The sequence below is a fragment of the Balaenoptera ricei genome, chromosome 6 (genome assembly GCF_028023285.1).
Source record: "Balaenoptera ricei isolate mBalRic1 chromosome 6, mBalRic1.hap2, whole genome shotgun sequence".
Classification (NCBI taxonomy): domain Eukaryota; kingdom Metazoa; phylum Chordata; class Mammalia; order Artiodactyla; family Balaenopteridae; genus Balaenoptera; species Balaenoptera ricei.
In genome coordinates this window covers 17,952,989-17,961,320 of record NC_082644.1, presented here as the reverse complement: position 1 = coordinate 17,961,320, position 8,332 = coordinate 17,952,989, and the positions used below count along the sequence as shown (strand labels likewise).

The following is an 8,332-nucleotide window of genomic DNA, read 5'->3' as shown; positions in this document are numbered from 1 at the left end:
TTCAAGGATCAATCTCTCATTAAGATCTACTCTGACTACCAATCTAAAATTGCACACCCCTTACCCTGCTTATTCTCTCTATGGCAATTATTATGTTTATTCTAGTCATTGTCTCTCTCCCTCCCTAGAATGTATGCTCAATGAGATAAGGGTTTTTATGGTTTGTTTTTGTTCATTGCTATAACCTCAGGGCCTACAAGATTGCCTGGAATTAAGAAGTACTCAGTGACTATAGTTGACCCACGTAACTTATGAGTTCTGAATTTGCAAATTTACCTACTTGATAAAATGTATTTATAACCCCCCAATCCATGTTCATGGCACAATTGCAGTCATTCGCAGACAATGCACTGAGCAGTGAAAAAAAAATTTTTTTTAACATCTTTATTGGAGTATAATTGCTTTACAATGATGTGTTAGTTTCTGCTTTACAACGAAGTGAATCAGCTATACATATACATATACCCTCATATGTCCTCCCTCTTGCATCTCCCTCCCACCCTCCATATCCCACTCCTCTAGGTGGTCACAAAGCGCTGAGCTGATCTCCCTGTGCCATGCGGCTGCTTCCTACTAGCTATCTATTTTACATTTGGTAGTGTATATAAGTCCATGCCACTCTCTCATGTCATCCCGGCTTAACCTTCCCCTTCCCTGTGTCCTCTGGTCTGTGTCGTTGTTCTGTCCTGCACCCTAGGTTCTACAGAACCGATTTTTTTTTTTCTCTTTAGATTCCATATATATGTGTTAGCATACGGTATTTTTTTTTCTCTTTCTGACTTACATCACTCTGAATGACAGTCTCTAGGTCCATCCACCTCACTACAGATAACTCAGTTTTGTTTCTTTTTATGGCTGAGTAATATTCCATTGTATATATGTGCCACATCTTCTTTATCCATTCATCTGTTGATGGACACTTAGGTTGCTTCCATGTCCTGGCTCTTGTAAATAGAGCTGCAATGAATATTTTGGTACATGACTCTTTTTGAATTATGGTTTTCTCAGGGTATATGCCCAGTAGTGGGATTGCTGGGTCGTATGGCAGTTCTATTTTTAGTTTTTTAAGGAACCTCTGTACTGTTCTCCATAGTGGCTGTACCAATTTACGTTCCCACCAACGGTGCAAGAGGGTTTCCTTTTCTCCACACCCTCTCCAGCATTTATTGTTTGTAGATATTTTGATGATGACCATTCTGACTGGTGTGAGGTGATACCTCATTGTGGTTTTGATTTGCATTTCTCTAATGATTAGTGATGTTGAGCATCCTTTCATGTGTTTGTTGGCAATCTGTATATCTTCTTTGGAGAAATGTCTATTTAGTTCTTTTACCCATTTTTGGATTGGGTTGTTTGTTTTTTTGATATTGAGCTGTATGAGCTGCTTGTAAATTTTGGAGATTAATCCTTTGTCAGTTGCTTCATTTGCAAATATTTTCTCCCATTCTGAGGGTTGTCTTTTCATCTTGTTTATGGTTTCCTTTGCTGTGCAAAAGCTTTTAAGTTTCATTAGGTCCCATTTGTTTCTTTTTGTTTTTATTTCCATTTCTTTAGGAGGTGGGTCAAAAAGGATCTTGCTGTGATTTATCTCATAGATTGTTCTGCCTATAGTTTCCTCTAAGGATTTTATAGTGTCTGGCCTTACCTTTAGGTCTTTAATCCATTTTGATTTTATTTTTGTGTATGGTGTTAGGGAGTGTTCTGACTTCACCCTTTTACATGTAGCTGTCCAGTTTTCCCAGCACCACTTATTGAAGAGACTATCTTTTCTCCACTGAATATTCTTGCCTCCTTTATCAAAAATAAGGTGGCCATATGTGTCTGGGTTTATCTCTGGGTTTTCTATCCTGTTCCATTGATCTATATTTCTGTTTTTGTGCCAGTACCATACTGTCTTGATTACTGTAGCTTTGTAGTATAATCTGAAGTCTGGGAGCCTGATTCCTCCAGCTCCGTTTTTCTTTCTCAAGATTATTTTGGCTATTTGGGGTCTTTTGTGTTCCCATACAAATTGTAAAATTTTTGTTCTAGTTCTGTGAAAAATGCCAATGGTAGTTTGATAGGGATTGCATTGAATCTGTAGATTGCTTTGGGTAGTATAGTCATTTTCACAATGTTGATTCTTCCAATCAAAAATATGGAATGGTTCAAGAATTTGTATGTCATCATTGCACAGGGGCCATGCTAATCTTCTCTGTATCATTCCAATTTTAGTATATTTGCTGCTGAAGCAAGAACTGAGCAGTGAAAAATTTGAGTCACCTGCTGTGCACTTTCCCAGCTGAGGTTGAGCAAGGTAACTCGCTTCCTTCTTGTTTCACCTCTCATACTGTAAATAAGTGTCCTTTTTTGTGGTCTATTTTGTGCCATGTTTTTTCCTTTTTTTGGTGTGGTTGGTGATTTCACTGTTGAAAATGGAATTATCCCTTTATTTTCTGGCACTGCATATTGCTCTGGAGGCAGCTGTCCGAAGGCAGCCTGGATTTTCTTCCTTCATTTAAGGAAATTTAGCTTTAAAAATATCTTGGAATAATTTTTGTCTGCAATTTTTGGGTTCTTTATTTCAGGAATACTTTTCATCCATATGTTGTATCATTTCTGCCTGCCCTCGATGTGTATTACTTTATCTGTACTCATTTTACCTTTCCCTTTCCTTCCCTTTGAGTTCTCTCTGGAAGGACTTTCATTTCAAGACTTTATATTTTCAGCCATGTCTATTATGTTTGGGCTTTCTAATTATTAGTTCTGTAATGATACTGTTTGGGTGCTCTGTTGCCATAGTTCTGCAATCCCTCTTTTAATCTCATTCTGTTCTTTTGACATTTTGTCTTTAATACCTCTGTAAAAAATAGAATTCATGTTATTATCAAGTCATTCCATAGCCTGAAGCCCTTGAAGAGAATCTTCTTCTGTTCTTGGGTTATGTTTTCTGTCACCTGAATTATTTTTCTGTACTCTGTAGCCACACTTCCTTTATCGGTTTTTGCGTGATAGGTTTCCACAGTCACAATGACACGCCCACTTTGTCCCCTTGCTCACACTAAGTGTGAGCAACTTTGACTGCCATGGCGAGGTCTAGGTAAATTCCTCTTAACATTTTTCCCATCTTACTGAGATATTTTTGGCTTCCAATCTGAGCCAAATTTGAGAGGTATCATGTTCTTACTGCTTTTCAGTTCCCTGGTGGCTCAGTCAGTCAAAAAGTTCAGCCAGAGTGGGTGAAGTTTTGCTGGAAAACTAGAGGTCAAGTCTTTCTTCTGAGATTAAAAAAGATACCCTATGTTAGAGAACACCACATATGATCAAGGGTATATCCTACTCTTGTGGGGAAATACCCTGTGTTTTCAATCATTCGCCTGATTTAGAGTGGAATTCTGAAAAATGGTGAACCCAAGTACTTTTCTTTTAAACATTTATTATTTATTTAATTATTTACTTATTTTTGGCTGTGTTGGGTCTTGGTTGAGGCATGCAGGATCTTTCATTGCAGCACGCAGGCTTTTCATTGTCGTGTGTGGGCTTCTCTGTAGTTGTGGTGTGTGGGCTCAGTAGTTGTGGCATACAGGCTCAGTAATTGCTGCACGTAGGCTAAGTTGCTCCGTAACATGTGGGATCTTAGTTCCCCGACCAGGGATCAAACCTGCATCCTCTGCATTGGAAGGTGGATTCTTTTTTTTTTTTGGTTTTCTTTAATTAATAGTAATCTTTTATTTATTTATTTATTTTTATATTTATTTTTGGCTGTGTTGAGTCTTCGTTTCTGTGTGAGGGCTTTCTCCAGTTGCAGCAAGTGGGGGCCACTCTTCATCGCGGTGTGCGGGCCTCTTCACTATTGCAGCCTCTCTTGTTGCGGAGCACAGGCTCCAGACGCGCAGGCTCAGTAGTTGTAGCTCATGGGCCTAGTTGCTCCACGGCACGTGGGATCTTCCCAGACCAGGGCTCAAACCCGTGTCCCCTGCATTAGCAGGCAGATTCTCAACCACTGTGCCACCAGGGAAGCCCAGGAAGGTGGATTCTTAATCATTGGACCACCAGGGCAGTCCTATCCAAGTACTTTTTCTGCCTCTGTTGAGATGGTATAATAGTTAGGATCAACTTGCCCTGATTTCCTTATGTAAACCATGTAGCTAATAACACCATGGGGTTTTTATGAGTCTTAAATAGAATGTTGCATATAATGGCTTATCATCATGCTACAGATACCCAACATATGTTAGGTGTGATTATTTTATTGCAGTGAAATGTGAAGATGCTCTTCTGAGGGCCTCGCTTTACTTTTGCCCTGGGCTGCATACTCACCCACTCACTCTTTAATTCCACTTCTTCCCAAATGAGGTTGCATTCTTGGGGTTTTACAAACTTACTACATTTGCCTCATATCACTTATTGAGGGTATGTATGGAGGAGGATGAGGTATATAGGATGAGCACAATGAATTATTTCCTTTACTGATTTTCTTGGGAACTACCTTTAAAAGTGTATGACATGAGGTCATATCCTATTTTTTCGGGTTGCTGATGGTGATAATTTTGTTGTTGATGTTAGTGTCAATAGGTTATAGGGTGGGATATTGTTTATCTTCCTCCATTCATCATGTCTACCTAGAAGTTCAAACAGGATTAGAGACATAGGGGAGAGAGGCAGGCCCTCAAGCAGGTGTCTGAGTGAGGGAAGGAGCAGAGGTAGAAATGGGTAAGAGGAGGTGGTGAAGGGCAGAGGCTGGTTAGCAATGAAGGGAATAGTGGGTGATGAACCATGGTAGGTAAGAGACTTAAGGCTGGTTGGGGATTTTGGAGCCCAGGAGGAAGAACTGAAATTAGTGGTAGATCTAAGCTACTGATCTTCTATAAGACCTGGCTCTCCTGCCAGGTCACCTGTTGACACGCTGTCTTTCCCAAGTGAACCTATAGGCTGCCACAGCCACATGACCCAAAGGTTCTGACTGGGGTGGACATGCACTTCTTGCTCTTTAGTAAAACAGAGACCACCAAGCAGGAAGACAGATGCAGAAGATACCAAAGTTCTGTCTGCTAGGGATAGACATGGCTGAGACTTCACCTGGTCCTATTAGTCTTAAGTTTTATCTACCTCTGAAATTTGGGAACCAAACAGCTTCAGGAGCCACTTCTAATGATATACTCATAGCCTGGGGCTCTAACATTGGTTTGGGCATCGGAGAGAAAGACAATTAATTCATGACTCCATTAGCACCATGACATTGTTCACTAAGTCGAGTTAACTTTGCTCCTGAATCGAGAGCTTCCAAAGTCATTGCTGATCCATGTGTATCCAGAGCCAGTGCTGAAGCCTCACACAATAGATGTTCCTTAATCAAATGAAGAAAAGATATATCAGTTTCACAGCACTCCAGAAGTTGGAGAATATCCTTTGGTTCCCTTCCCTCCCTCCCACCCTATCGCCCCCTCTAATTTAGCACCAACTTCTTCTCAAGGAGCTTGAATCTGCCAGCGGCATGAGGAATCATCTAGCAAGCATGTTATTTTAAATCTTTAATACACATATTACCTTACATTATCGCTTCATCATCCACCCCTCAGTGTGAACACCAAGAGAACATCCATCACAATTAGTGTAACATCCCGAACACATAAAAAAGATGAAAATGTGCAGCTAAGTTGGGGGTAAGGGAGCCTAGACTCTCTGACTGGCTTTCTGTTAGACTGTGGGCACATAGCCTGGCCTGGATGTGGCTTTCCCATGGGCCAGAAAGGGGAGTAGGGTGTGCTCTGAGCCCAGAGTGCTGTTCCTGTTCATCCTTCTCCAGAAAGACAGAGCCTTCCAGCACTGAGCTGAAGCTGTAGCTGTCATTTACAAAGTTCTAGTCTCACTCCTATTACTGGCCAACCTGAGGCCACTGGCCAAAACTTGGAGTCCCAGGTCCAGAGCTATCAGATAGGAACAATTTATTTACTGAGCCAAATCCTGCATTAGGCTCTTTTCACTTTTGTTAGCTCATGGAAGCCCTATGATCACCATATGAAGTAGATATTATTATTCATATTTTTATGAAGGAGAAAACTGAGGTTCAAAAATCTTCTGAGACTCATACTCTGGGAAATCTATTTCCAAAGGTTATTTTCTTAGAATGTGGTCACTGGACAAGACAAGTGTGTGGAGTACTGAAGCGAGGAGGAGGTGAGGAGACGCTGTTCCAAGCTTGGAGGCGAGAGGGACTTGCCACTCAGGTGTGAGTGGCACCTTCACTTGCATGTAATCCTTCAGAATGCCCAACGAACCACTGCGTGCCTCTTTTATTGTTTGCATGTACATGTATGTGTGTAATTACTTATCTCTCTTTTGGGCTCATGCAAAGTTGAGTTAGTCCTGCATTTCAGCTCTCAGCACTGTCTACATCATTCAGCACAAGGCCCCTCTTGCATTTATTTCCCCTTATTCAGTCCCTGATCCTCACTTCCATCCCCCTCACCTGCCTAGATGCCTAACTCTGTTGTACTGGATATGTATCCTTTTAATATTGTGTACAAGTTTTTGGTTTATGTAATGGTATTTTGTTATAGACCTCACTTTGTTTTTTTATTTTTTTTCCCGTACTTTTAGGCTTTTAGATATAACCACATTTGCTCTGTGAGCATCAGACTCACTCGATGTTAACTCCTGTGTGCTGGGAAGGTATGTGTCCACACATTTTGCTCATCCTCAGCCCTGGAGATAGACACTATAGCTCACCTTCAACTCCTGGCAACTGCACACAATACAATGACTCAATAAACACAGCACCCTTGGCCCCTAGGGATTTGCACCAAACTTTATTGGCCATTCTCCATTGTTTGCCTTCCTACCATCATCTCACTCGTTGAACTCCTCATCATCTGTTGTCTGGGTCTCTGCCTCCCACCTCTCTTTTTTTTTTTTTATTAAAAAAATTTTTTTTTGGAGTATAGTTGCTTTACAATGTTGTGTTAGTTTCTGTTGTACAGCAAAGTGAATCAGTTATACATTTACATATATCCACTCTTTTTCAGGTTCTTTTCCCATATAGGCCATTACAGAGTATTGAGTAGAGTTCCCTGTGCTATACAGTAGGTCCTCATTAGTTATCTATTTTTTAAATAGATCTTTATTGGAGTATAATTGCTTCACAATACTGTGTTAGTTTCTCTTGCACAACAAAGCGAATCAGCCATATGCATACATATGTCCCCATATCCCCTCCCTCTTGAGCCTCCCTCCCACGCTCCCTATCCCCTCCATCTAGGTCGGCACAAAGCACCGAGCCGATCTCCCTTTGCTATGCTGCTGCTTCCCACCAGCCAACTATTTCACATTCGGTAGTGTATATATGTTGATGCTACTCTCACTTCGCCCCAGCTTTGCTCTCCCACCCCATGTCCTCAAGTCCATTTTCTATATCTACCTCTTTATTCCTGCCCTGCAACTAGGTTCATCAGTACCATTTTTTTCTTTTTTTTTTTTAGATTCCATATACATGCGTTACCATATGGTATTAGTTTTTCTCTTTCTGACTTACATCACTCTGTATGACAGACTATAGGTCCATCCACCTCACTACAAATAACTCAATTTCGTTTCTTTTTATGGCTGAGTAATATTCCATTGTATATATGTGCCACATCTTCTTTATCCATTCATCTGTCGATGGAAATTTAGGGTGGTTCCATGTCCTGGCTATTGTAAATAGTGCTGCAATAAACATTGTGGCACATGTCTCTTTGTGAATTATGGTTTTCTCAGGGTATATGCCCAGTAGTGGGATTGCTGGGTCATATGGTAGCTCTATTTTTAGTTTTTTAAGGAACTTCCATACTGTTCTCCATAGTGGCTGTATCAATTTACATTCCCACCAACAGTGCAGGAGGGCTCCCTTTTCACCACACCCTTTCCAGCATTTATTGTTTCTAGATGTTTGATAATGGCCCTTCTGACTGGTGTGAGGTGATACCTCACTGTAGTTTTGATTTGCATTTCTTTAATAATTAGTGATGTTTAGCATCTTTTCTTGTGCCTCTTGGCCATCTGTATGTTTTCCTTGGTGAAATGTCTATTTAGGTCTTCTACCCGTTTTTTAACTGGATTGTTTGTTTTTTTGATACTGAGCTCCATGAGCTGTTTGTATATTTTGGAGATTAATCCTTTGTCTGTTGTTTCATTTGCAAATATTTTCTCCCATTCTGAGGGTTGTTTTTTTTTTTTTTTTTGTCTTATTTATGGTTTCCTTTGCTAGGCAAAAGCTTTTAAGTTTAATTAAGTCCCATTTGTTTATTTTTGTTTCTATTTTCATTACTCTAGGAGGATGGTCAAAAAAGATCTTGCCGTGGTTTATGTCAAAGAG

General features: G+C 40.4%; 1 non-coding gene across 1 annotated transcript; it reads right to left on the bottom strand.

The window, feature by feature from the left end:
- Positions 1-2,131: 2,131 nt before the first annotated feature.
- Positions 2,132-2,234, bottom strand: LOC132368322 (U6 spliceosomal RNA). The gene has a single exon (XR_009504059.1). It is a non-coding gene; the product is annotated as a U6 spliceosomal RNA (small nuclear RNA).
- Between the last annotated feature and the right edge of the window lie 6,098 nt (positions 2,235-8,332).